The sequence below is a fragment of the Aquarana catesbeiana genome, linkage group LG10 (assembly GCF_042186555.1).
Source record: "Aquarana catesbeiana isolate 2022-GZ linkage group LG10, ASM4218655v1, whole genome shotgun sequence".
Classification (NCBI taxonomy): Eukaryota; Metazoa; Chordata; class Amphibia; order Anura; family Ranidae; genus Aquarana; species Aquarana catesbeiana.
This window is the reverse complement of record NC_133333.1, coordinates 130445963-130459426: the sequence shown is the minus strand read 5'-3', so window position 1 is coordinate 130459426 and position 13464 is coordinate 130445963. Positions and strand designations below refer to the sequence as shown.

At 44.9% G+C, this 13464-nt stretch overlaps 1 protein-coding gene across 3 annotated transcripts in view; it reads left to right on the top strand.

The window, feature by feature from the left end:
* The first annotated feature begins 3173 nt into the window (after window positions 1-3173).
* Window positions 3174-13464, top strand: part of LOC141110892 (uncharacterized) — a 70459-nt gene continuing 60168 nt past the window's right edge. For all 3 annotated transcript variants that reach the window (XM_073602652.1, XM_073602653.1, XM_073602654.1), the window contains exon 1: window positions 3174-3587. The gene's annotated coding sequence lies outside the window, so the exon portion shown is untranslated. The remainder of the gene's footprint in view (window positions 3588-13464) is intronic.

The following is a 13464-nucleotide window of genomic DNA, read 5'->3' as shown; positions in this document are numbered from 1 at the left end:
TGACCTCTGTACACTGCCCTACCTACTACTGACCTCTGTACACTGCTCTACATCCTACTGACCTCTGTACACTACACTACATACTACTGACCTCTGTACACTGCCCTACCTACTACTGACCTCTGTACACTGCCCTTCATACTACTGACCTCTGTACACTGCCCTACCTACTACTGACCTCTGTACACTGCCCTACATCCTACTGACCTCTGTACACTGCTCTACATACTACTGACCTCTGTACACTGCCCTACCTACTACTGACCTCTGTACACTGCCCTACATACTACTGACCTGTGTACACTACACTACATACTACTAACCTCTGTACACTGCCCTACCTACTACTGACCTCTGTACACTGCTCGACATCCTACTGACCTCTGTACACTGCTCTACATACTACTGACCTCTGTACACTGCTCTACATCCTATTGACCTCTGTACACTGCCCTACATCCTACTGACCTCTGTACACTGCTCTACATCCTACTGACCTCTGTACACTGCCCTACATACTACTGACCTCTGTACACTTCTCTACATCCTACTGACCTCTGTACACTGCCCTACATCCTACTGACCTCTGTACACTGCTCTACATCCTACTGACCTCTGTACACTGCCCTACATCCTACTGACCTCTGTACACTGCTCTACATCCTACTGACCTCTGTACACTGCTCTACATACTACTGACCTCTGTACACTACACTACATACTACTGACCTCTGTACACTGATCTACCTACTACTGACCTCTGTACACTGCCCTACCTACTACTGACCTCTGTACACTGCTCTACATCCTACTGACCTCTGTACACTACACTACATACTACTGACCTCTGTACACTGCTGTACATCCTACTGACCTCTGTACACTACACTACATACTACTGACCTCTGTACACTGCTCTACATACTACTGACCTCTGTACACTGCCCTACCTACTACTGACCTCTGTACACTGCCCTACATCCTACTGACCACTGTACACTGCTCTACATACTACTGACCTCTGTACACTGCCCTACCTACTACTGACCTCTGTACACTGCCCTACCTACTACTGACCTCTGTACACTGCCCTACATACTACTGACCTGTGTACACTACACTACATACTACTAACCTCTGTACACTGCCCTACCTAGTACTGACCTCTGTACACTGCTCTACATCCTACTGACCTCTGTACACTGCTCTATATCCTACTGACCTCTGTACACTGCTCTACATCCTACTGACCTCTGTACACTGCCCTACATACTACTGACCTCTGTACACTGCTCTACATCCTACTGACCTCTGTACACTACACTACATACTACTGACCTCTGTACACGGCCCTACCTACTACTGACCTCTGTACACTGCTCTACATCCTACTGACCTCTGTACACTACACTACATACTACTGACCTCTGTACACGGCCCTACCTACTACTGACCTCTGTACACTGCCCTTCATACTACTGACCTCTGTACACTGCCCTACGTACTACTGACCTCTGTACACTGCCCTACATCTTACTAACCTCTGTACACTGCTCTACATACTACTGACCTCTGTACACTGCCCTACCTACTACTGACCTCTGTACACTGCCCTACATACTACTGACCTGTGTACACTACACTACATACTACTAACCTCTGTACACTGCCCTACCTACTACTGACCTCTGTACACTGCTCTACATCCTACTGACCTCTGTACACTGCTCTACATACTACTGACCTCTGTACACTGCTCTACATCCTACTGACCTCTGTACACTGCCCTACATCCTACTGACCTCTGTACACTGCTCTACATCCTACTGACCTCTGTACACTGCCCTACCTACTACTGACCTCTGTACACTGCCCTACCTACTACTGACCTCTGTACACTGCCCTACCTACTACTGACCTCTGTACACTGCCCTACCTACTACTGACCTCTGTACACTGCCCTACATACTACTGACCTCTGTACACTGCTCTACATCCTACTGACCTCTGTACACTACACTACATACTACTGACCTCTGTACACTGCCCTACCTACTACTGACCTCTGTACACTGCCCTACCTACTACTGACCTCTGTACACTGCCCTACATCCTACTGACCTCTGTACACTGCCCTACATCCTACTGACCTCTGTACATTGCCCTACATACTACTGACCTCTGTACGTGACCCTACCTATTACTGACCTCTGTACACTGCCCTACATCCTACTGACCTCTGTACACTGCCCTACATCCTACTGACCTCTGTACATTGCCCTACATACTACTGACCTCTGTACGTGACCCTACCTATTACTGACCTCTGTACACTGCCCTACATCCTACTGACCTCTGTACACTGCTCTACATACTACTGACCTCTGTACACTGCTCTACGTACTACTGACCTCTATACGCTGCCCTCCATACTGTTGGTCTCTATACACTGCTTTACCTACTACTGACCTTTGTACGCTGCACCTACCTACTACTGACCTCTGTAACACTCCTAGGTGGGCTCGGTTTGCATTCTCTGCATCCCAAGCCCACCCTATTTTGAAGCCTATTAGAGCCATTGGCTCTAATCAGGTGCTTCAAACTCCCCCCCCCCAATTGGAATCCATGCATCTGGCATCCTGAAAGGGGCCAGACGCATAGATGAGGGGGGCGGCGCCCGTGTGCCCTTTATGGATGGGCTGCCCCTGCTCCCCAGAATACTCACTTCCACCATCTATCGCAGGCAACTGTCATCTTCTCAACAGTTGCCAGGTTTTCAACCTTTTGATTGGCCGGTGGGAGAAGATGTCTGCATGTGCACAAAAGTCCTTTGTTCTGGCATAGCCAGTATTGCGGGAATGGACGCTGAGCTGCGCATGAGCAGCTCAGTATACATTTGGTGTGATCAGGCAGGTAAGTGTGCATTACCGCAGAGGGCACATAGCACGCCTCTTCTGTCTGATCAAAGTTTTCTAAAAGTTACATCTAGTTCCACTTTGAATGTGACTTTTATGTGGAAAGTGAATCCATCCCTAGTGTGATTTGTTTGCTGTGATGTGTCTTGTACCTTGTCTCTGTAGTGCCTTTACTCCTCCAGTGGGATGTAATGTCTCTTGTCTCTGTATTGCCTTTACTGTGTATGTGGTCCAACGTGTGGCTACATCAGCAGCAGCCCAGTTCACAGCCTGCCATCTATAACAACACCCGCACTCCCCCTAGTGGACAAAGTTGATAGTGCAGTGTGCAGAGCCGCCACGGTCTAAGCGGGATGTATATTTGGCACTAGTGATGTGCGGGTGCAGGGAGGGTCAGAAGTCCTCCTTTGGGTCGGCGGTGTGTATAGAGAAGAGGTGCAGAGCGGCTCCTCCTGTCCTCTCCTGTACACAGCAGTTCGCAGGCACTAGGACCGGCCGTCCTCCGCTCCCCTCTCCCCCTCCTCTGCAGACGCCTGCGGGTCCTAGTGCTCCAGTGCTGGATCCGCTGTGTCCATTGTTCTATGGGAGAAGGACATGATCCACCGCACAATGATCGGCCGGCCGGGGGTGTCCACACTACAACCCAACCATCGGAATGTCCTGATCACACAGGTATGTATGATGGAACATTGGATGACCTACCTCTGCAGGACAATGACAGAGACATGGTGGCCTCCTCATTCCTCTCTCACCTCCCTCATCACACTTGTCTGCCTGACATTCATCACATACATTGGATAGAACAAGTGTCATTCCTCACATCTTCACCAGCATTGCGACAAAGACCAGAACTGGGTAGTCCTCTCAGCGATATCTACACGCGTGCAAACGTCACAAATACGCCATGGGGCTGATTTACTAAAGGAGCAAGCCCTGTTCACACCTGAGCGTTTTGTAGCTTAAATACGCTCAACATCCAAAACCCCCAATATTCCCACGTTGGCCGTTCATGTATGAGCCTGTAGCTCGACGCTACAAAACTTACGGTAGCTACTTTTTGGGTAGAACTGGGCGTTTTTGGACCCATTAGCTTAAATGAGAGATTGCCCGAACACGCACAAAATCAAGTGATTTTGCGCTTTTTTTTGTTTTGTTGAGAAAACTAGTCTCCTCCCACTAATGCTATTCATTGGCTAAAACAAAGACGTCTGAAACTTGAATACACATGGAAAACGCTTGGAATACACTTCTACAATGGTCATATATGCATGCAAAAACATGCAAAAAAAAGCTCCGAAAAAATACACCTGAAAATCGCCCTGCTCTGGTGCGCCATTAGTCAATTTTCACATATTTACAAGGCTCACAGACGTGAATTTTAAGGCCGACATTAACGTGCCTGTAGAATTTATGCAGGTTTTGCACAGGCGTTCAAGTTGTGTCAAGCAATGCACCTCAAATGCCCTATGATATTAATATATATATACACACTATATTACTAAAAGTATTGGGATGGATCCCTTTACACAAACATGAACTTTAATGGCACCCCAGTCTTAGTCCGTTGGGTTCAATATTAAGTTGGCCCACCCTTTACAGCTATAACAGTTTCAACTCTTCTGGGAAGGCTGTCCACATGGTTTAGGAGTGTGTCTATGGGAATCTTTGACCATTCTTCCAGAAGAGCATTTGTGAAGTCATGCACTAATGCTGGAGAGAAGGCCTGGCTCGCAGTCTCTGTTCTAATTCATCCCAAAGGTGTTCTATTGGGTTGAGGTCAGGACTCTGTGCAGGCCAGTCAAGTTCATCCACCCCAAACTCGCTCATCCATGTCTTTATGGACCTTGCTTTGTGCAGTAATTGCTCCCTAAACCTAATAACTTGTTGTGCCACCCTTGACGGCAACAACCGCAATCAAGCATTTGTGATAACTGGCAATAAGTCTTCCACATTGCTGTGGAGGAATTTTGGCCCACTCTTCTTTGCAGAATTGTTTTAATTCAGCCACATTGGAGGGTTTTCCAGCATGTTTAAGGTCATGCCACAGCATCTGAATAGGATTTAAGTCCAGACTTTGACTAGGCCACTCCATAACCTTCATTTTGTTTTGTTTTTTGAGCCATTCAGGGGTAGACTTGCTAGTCTGTTTGGGATCATTGTCCTGCTGCATAACCCAAGTGCGGTTGAGCTTGTGGTCATGAACTGATGGCCAGACATTGTCCTTCAGGATTTTCTGGTAGAGCTCAGAATTCATGGTTCTATCAGTTATGGCAAGTTGTCCAGGTCCTGAAGCTGCAGAGCAGCTCCAGACCATCTCACTACCACTTCTTTGTGTGACTGTTGGTATGATGTTCTTTTTATGAAATACTGTGTTTGTTTTTCACCAGATGTAACGGGATGCACCCCTTCCAAAAAGTTCAACTTTTGTCTCATCAGTCCACAGAATATTTGCCCAAAAGTCTTAGGGATAAATCAAGATGTTTTGTGGCCAATGCGTGACAAGCTTTTGTGTTCTTTTTGGTCAGCAGTGGCTTTGGCCTTGGAACTCTCCTATAGACGCCATTTTTGCCCAGTCTCTTTCTTATTGTTTAATCATGAACACTGACCCTAACTGAAGCAAGTGAGGCCTGCAGTTCTTTAGATGTTCTGGATTCTTTTATGACCTCCTGGATGAGTCGTCGTTATGCTCTTGTAATTTTGGTAGGCCAGCCACTCCAGGGAAGGGTCACCACTGTTCCAAGTTTTCTCCATTTTTGGATAATGGCTCTCACCATGATTGGCTGGAGTCCTAAAGCCTTAGCAATGGCTTTGTAACCCTTTGTAGACTGATACATGTCAGTTATTTTGTTTCTCATGTTTTCTTGAATTTCTTTAGATCGTGGCATGATGTGTTGCTTTTTGAGATCATTTAGTGTGCTTCACTTTATTAGACAGCTTCTGTTTAAGTGATTTCTTGATTCAACAGTTCTGGCAGTAATCAGGCCTGGGTGTGGCAAGTGAAAACTCTAAAATGTGGTTAATCACAGTTCATTCATGATTTAGCAAAGAGGGGCAATTACTTTTTCACATAGGGCCAGGCAGCTTTGGACAGATTTTTGCCCTTGATAAAATAAATAAAAACTGCATTTTATATTTACTCAAAGTTATCTTTGTGTAATATTAAAATTAGTTTGATGATCTGAATCATTGATGTGTGACAAATATGCAAAAGAATACAAAATCAGGAAGGGGGCAAATACTTTTTCACAGGACTGTATATATGTGTGTGTGTAATATATATATATATATATATATATATATATATATATATATATATATATATATATATATATATATATATATATATATATGTATATAATATTTATTTTTTTATTTTCCAATGCCTAAATGGGAAATGGTCACTTTTGATTAGTGGTACACCGAGATGAAAATTCTGGACCGAAACAAAAAAATCAGGATGCACTTAGCCGAAAAGCAAAACTGAAACCTGAAATGGACAGTTTATTAAAAAATATATACATATATTATATATAATTGTATTATATTCGACTTTTCAATTATTATCATGAATTTAAATAAATATCAGCACCTTTTTTCTATTTTCTGTCAATAATTTTCTGTGGCCATTATGGCACCTTTTTTCTATTGGCAAAACGCTGATAGAGTTAGAGTTTCGCCTAATGATTTTTGGCAGCCAATATATCGGTGCATCCCTACTTTTGATGCTTTGCATTCATTTGCTCCACATTTTAATAGAAGTGAGTGAAGGCGGTTGTAAAGCAGGGGCACCTGCTGAACTCTTCAGGCAGTGTTGTTTTAGCCAAGACGTAGGATAACACTAACATACACCTATGTACACCTCTATTAGCTCCTTTTTAATTGTGGGTGTTGTTGCTTGATAGGAAGCAGTAAAAACTTGACCCAATTGCCTATTTTCAAAAAAGTAAATAGAAAATAGCAAGATCTGGCAACTCAAAAATCCTTTAGAAGACTTTATTCATGGCATAGGAGTGACATAAAAGCAAGCTAACGCGTTTCTGCATGATGCCATCAAGGCTACGTCCCGAAATGCATTATCTTGCTTTTATGTCACTCCTGTGCCATGAATAAAGTCTTCTAAAGGATTTTGGAGTTGCCGACTTTTGCTATTTACTTTGTATCATATCCAGTGGACAGAGGACACTTTGGAGCCAGAGAACCCGGGTATGGATTCCACTACTTAATCCAGGGTGTGTTTGGATGATGGAAGTCAGCAGAGTTTCATCTTGCAAACCTAACATTTTTTTATTTTTTTTTTATTATTTTAAGGGTTCCCCTGGGATAAAAAGGTTGAGTAAGGCTGCCCTAATAAATATGTGTCTGCCTCCTTGTATCTGTTTTTATCTTCTGCAACTAACATTGTAGTGGGTCCAGTGGATAAGACAGAGTTGGCGATTACTGCAAATCTCTTACCACTGTATTAAAGTGGATGTAAACCTGAAATTTGAGCTGGGCACATAAATCTGTAGTGTTTTCTTATTTATCTTCAAAGCACTAAGTCCCATGCCTTTATCCTGCTCCATTCTGTTATCAGCATTATAACTTCTGACAAGTTCTCTGTCAACTGTGATAAAACCAGGCTGAATTTTTTGTCGGGCAGGTTGATATAAATAGGTTAGCAGAGAGCTAAACTATTCACAGCACAGCTCTAGAAGTCTTTGCCTATGAAAGAGGCGGGGGGGGGTGCTTTTCCTCCAATCCACTGTCTTGGCTGTGTGCCCCGACTTCACTTCCAGTGCTTAACAGGAAGAGAAAATCTAACACGATCTGAACTTTCTAAGGAATATATAAAGCTGAAGACAGCAGATATACATGTAGAACTTATGTAGGGAGATTTGTTTCATCTCTGTGTATCATCTGAGGCTGTTCACTTCGCTGGGTATATGTGAGGGTTTACTTCCACCTTAAAGGGTTTACATCCACACAGTGAAGTGACTAGCCTCAGGTGATACACAGAGATAAAACAAATCCTCCTACATTAAATTGTAACAGTTACCAGATGCTTGGACAACTATGGGCAGGGCACCGGTATTGGCATCACCTGGCTTTTCAGCTACTCATGTCTCTTTCTTTTCTTTGTATATACAGTGTGGGTCTGGATAGGGAGCTTCTGACCCCTGCTGTGAACAACCGCTTCCCCCCACATAGGGTTGCACCCGCTCAGGGACTCCTTTGTTGGGGTTACTGGGGTGCATTGAGACTAGGTCTCTCTGTTTTTTATCAGTCTCTATCTCAGCTCTCCTTTCTCTCTACCCCAATTTTTCATTACCCCCCCCCCCTCCTTTTTTTTTATTATATCGGCCTTATGCCTCCACCAGCTCATACCATGAGCATGGGTAAAACAGAGCCTGTTCGTCTTGTCTCTATCAATGGGCAGGGGCTAAACACCCCGGAGAAACGCTCTATGGTGCTAGCTAACCTGAAACATTTGAAGGCTCACGTCTTTTTCCTTTAGGAGACGCATTTTCATGCTGATAAAATACCAAGACTCCAAGATCGTTTTTTCCCAACGGCATACCATGGGTGTTCTTCTGATTCTAAGTCAAAAGGAGTGAGTACCATGGTCCGTGGGACAACCCAGTGGTTGGTGAAGAATCAATGGAGTGATGTGGAGGGCAGAGCTCTCTTTGTAAAGGGAACGCTGGGTGGTTCCTTGGTCACCCTGGTGAACCTATACCTCCCCAATTCAAATCAGGTTGCTTTCTTGGATCCGATTTTGACCAAATTGGGTAATTTTGCTGAAGGTGCGGTGATCCTGGGGGGGGTGACATGAACTTCGTCATGGATTCGGCCCTGGATTCCTCCAGGAATGCCTCTCAGCTCTCTTATGCAGCGTTGAAACGCCTAAAGAGAAACTTCTATGCTTTCTACCTCATGGATGTGTGGCGGGTTCTTCACCCGAGCCATAGAGACTACACATCCTACTCACACCCACATGACTCTTACACCAGAATTGAACTTTTTATGATGCCTTAATCACTTTTGTCCAGGGTTACCTCAGCCTCGATTGGCTCCATAACGTTTTCAGACCATGCCCTGGTTTTTGTAGACATTGATTTATTGCAGCCCTCTCCCAAAGTGGATGTGGAAGCTTAATGATTCCCTGATCCAAATGCCTGAGGTCGCAGAGGAAGTGTCAAGGCAACTGAGGCAGTTTTTTTCCACTAATGTAAACCCAGAGGTCGCCCCAACGATGGTTTGGGAGGCGCACAAAGGATACATCAGGGGTCTCTTGATTAAGATAGGATCCCGGCTCAAGAAAGCTTGAGAGCAACAGATTTTCAGTCTTTTGGAAAAAATCAGATCCCTAGAGGCTGTTCATAAAAAATCACTAGATGCCTGGGCTCTTGCAGATCTGACAGCCTTGCGGAACCAACTGCGATCCCTGGCCCTGTTCAGGGCTAAAGCTGTGATTGCCAAGTGTAGACGAACGTGCTATGAGCATAGCAACAAATGTGGAAAACTGCTGGCGCGGCTCTGAGAGCCCAGCAAGCTCGAACGTTTATCCCCGAACTTCTTAATGATACCCACAATAAGGTCCATGCTACAGAGGATATAGCTGACCTGTTTCAGAGGTATTATACTTCTTTGTATAATCTTCCGTGCCCAGCGTCTGAGCGGGAGAAATCCTTCGAATGGAGGACCATACAGGATTACTTGCAAAAGCTTGGGATTCCCTCATCTCTCAGAGGAGGAACTATCCGATCTGGAGAAACCCATTTCTTTCTGCATATAATGCGGCGGGAGAGGGGACTGTCCTCGCAGGAGACGACTTGCGTGCTTACATTGCAGTGATTCCAAAGGAGGGTAAGGATCCCCTATATTGCCAAACCTCCAGCCGATTTCCCTTTTTAAATGTGGATCTAGAAATATTCACCAAAATTCTTTCCATATGGCTGATGGACCTGATTTCACAAAAGATCCACTCCGACCAAGTGGGTTTGTGCCTATGAGGGGCACGTGACAACACAACCAAGGCAATTAATGTGATTCACGCTGCGCGGTCACAGAAGACATCAATGTTGCTTCTCTCGACTGATGCCGAGAAGGCGTTCGACAGGGTGAGTTGGCCCTTTCTGTTTGAGACTCTTAGGTGCATAGGCCTGAGGAAACGATTGATGAATTGGGTTCAAGCTATCTATTCTTGCCCATCGGCACAGGTCAAGGTTAACTGCCATTTTTCATCATCATTTCAGATAACGAATGGGACGAGACAGGGGCGCCCCTTGTCACCTCTGATATTTATCTTGACCCTTGAACCCTTTCTGAGATTAGTCAGGGACAATCTGAACATCTCAGGCCTGCGATTGGATGCCACCCTTTCCCTGAAAATTGCGGCATTCGCAGACGTCTTACTACTTTTTTTGACCAATCCCCTGGTATCTATCCCAAATCTGCTCGCGGAACTGAAGATATATGAAGAGTTGTCGCTTTTCCGCATCAATTATCAGAAATCGGAGGCGTTGGAGATTGCCCTGCCGCCCTCCTTAGCTGCACTGATCCGTGTGGACTTTCCCTTTAAATGGGCCTCGTCCTACATTAAGTATCTGGGCATACTTTTGCCCAGTAGGGTGGAGGAGGTTTTTCCCCTCAACTTCCCCCTCTCTTGACAGCCATAAAGAAGGACCTTCAGGATTGGCAGCATGGTCTGTTCTCCTGGTTTGGGCACGGTGGCATAGTGAAAATGAACATCATGCCTCGGTTGCTGTATCACTTTCAAGCACTCCCTGTTCGAGTCCCTTCCTCTTTCCTTAGGGCGGTGAACAGAGCGTTTGTCAATTTTGTCTGGGCCCAGAAACCCCCCCTTGGCACAAACCGTCCTTCGGCTTCCAAAATTTAGGGGCAGCATCGACCTGCTGCATGCCAACCTTTATCACATGGCGTGCCACCTAACCCGTACTCTGGACTGGTGTCGGCACGTAGCTCTGAAACAATGGGTACAATTAGAGCAAACCCTAACGGGGGTCGAGTTGGAGTGGCTGCCCTGGTGCCAGAGGCCCTTGCCAAATCGGATATTGAATCATCCCACGGTGGGGGAAACGTGGCAGACTACCCTGGAAGGCCTTCCGCAACTTCTCGGTTACATTGTTCCCATCTCCACTCACTCCCATTATTGGCAATCCAGCTTTCAGTCCGGGACTCAACAACCCTAGACTTCTGGAATTGAAAATAGTCGAAAGGTCACAGGTCCGACACTTCCTTATTAATGGTCAGTGGAAGAATAGGCAACAAATTATGGACTACCCGGCCTCGGCGGGGCTCTCCTTTTTGCAAAAAATACAGTTAGCTAATTTTATTGGCTCTTTGCCCTCTCCGGTGGCCTACAGGAGGCAACTAACCTCCTTTGAATTGTTAAGCCTGGAGCAGTCTCCATTGAGGCATGCGATTTCCCAGCCTTATCAATTACTGATAGCTCAACCTCTGGACTTTAGACCTCCCTATATTTCCAAATGGGAGCGTGAGCTGGGAGTGCAATTTACAGAGAAACAAACCGATTGGCTCCTCCTCCTCGTCGCCCATGGAGATTTTTAAGGGTAAAAGTTTGTCGCCATTCCACGAGCGGGCGCAATTTTGAAGTGTGACATGTTGGGTATCAATTTAGTCTGCGTAACATTATCTTTCACAATATAAAAAAAAATTGGGCTAACTTTACTCTTGTCTTATTTATTAATTCAAAAAAATATATTTCTTCCAAAAAAAGTGCGCTTGTAAGAACGCTGCGCAAATACGGTGTGACAGAAAGTATTGCAACGACTGCCATTTTATTCTCTAGGGTGTTAGAAAAAAAATGTATAATGCTTGGGGGTTCTAAGTAATTTTCTAGCAAAAAAAAAACTGTTATTAACTTGTAAACAAGAAATCTCAAAAAGAGGCTCAGTCCTTAAGTGGTTAACAAACCCTGTCCGAAGTCATGTTTTGAAGCAAGTGTAAACTAACCCTAACTGACACTGAAATTAACTGATACTAAGGGCTCATTTACACTTGCTTCGGCTTCAACACACATTAACGGCTAGTTTACACTTGCTTCAAAACAAGGCTTTGGACACTAGTCAAAGCCCCTGTCACTAAATAAAATGGTTAGCTTACAGTTCTGTTTACACCTTGCTTATGCTTTGCTTTGCTTCAAGAATTATACCCCATGTAGCTTTAGGCTGGGTTCACACCTATGCGAAACCCGCATCCAATTCGCATAGCAAGAGAATGTGACTGTCTCTCTATGGAGCCGGTTCACATATCTCCGCAGCAGGTCTGGAGCGTTTTGCAGGAAAAACATGTGCCTTTTTTGGTCAGTTTCAGGTCCAAATTCAGCCCAAAATTTGGGCTGAAATCGGACCTGAAACGGTGAACCAGCGCACACCGGTCCTCTGCTGTGTGACGGATGCGGCTCATATGTGAACCCAGCCTTGGTGCTTTAAAGCATCTTCAAAGCCTCCATAGAAGTCTATGGCAAAGTTCGCTTGAAGCCCCACCAAAGCCTCATCGAAGCTTCATTGAAGCCCCACCAAAGGCTTATCGAAGCTCCACCAAAGCCTGATCGAATCCCCACCGAAGCCTCATCAAAGCACCAAGCAAAAGCAAGGTGTAAACAAGACTGTAAGCTAACCATTTTTTTTTACTAACGGGTTTTGACTGGCGTTCAGAGAGCTTTAGCAAAGCATGTCCGAAGCCATGTTTTGAAGCAAGTGTAAACTAGCCCTTATACTGTCATTACCTGACACAGTGACACTAGCTGCCATTAACTGATATTTACATTGACACTAACACTGGCACCTAAACTCCACTACAATGTATTAGACTAGATCAAGCCCTGAACTAGTTATTATTATTTTTTTTTAAATGACAGACTATTTTTGCAGACATGTCCTCTAGCCAGGAGGAAAATATACAATGTATCTTCTCCTCCTTTGCTAGAGGGAAAGTGAGCTATTTATCCTCTTTACAGTGAAAGAACAACACAGGGGCGGGCCACAGATTAATGATCACTGTAATCGGGGATGGTGCAAGGATTTTGCCGCCTTGGGGGTGTACACATGCTGCGGCCCCTATTCTTTGCTTCACAGCCGCTGGTTTAAGGGGTTAAAGCAGGCAGTGCGGAGGTGATACAATGTCTCCTTACACCTGTCAAATGCTCTTTGAAGAGCAATTCAAATGCTGGTCACTCTTCAGAGACCAAAGTGTGAGCAAACCCTTAATTATTTATTTTTAAAATTATTTTTAAGAAGTGCCCAGGAAGCCGGTGAAATTGGTCACTTATATATTTCTGGCAGCAAGGATCACAATTGCTAGGCTTTGGAAACAGTTGGTTATTCCCTTCAATTATGTCAAGAGTAAACTCAGTTGGATCATGGCTAATGACTAGCTCACTCATATACATCATAACAATTCTAAAAAGTTTGATTAGATATGGGATCTGTGGATTTGTTATATCTCGGCTCCCCAATGAGCCAGAGACGTGCAGTCAGGGGAGGCAGAGCCTCCCCTGCAATTAACATAAAGAAAAAAATAATTT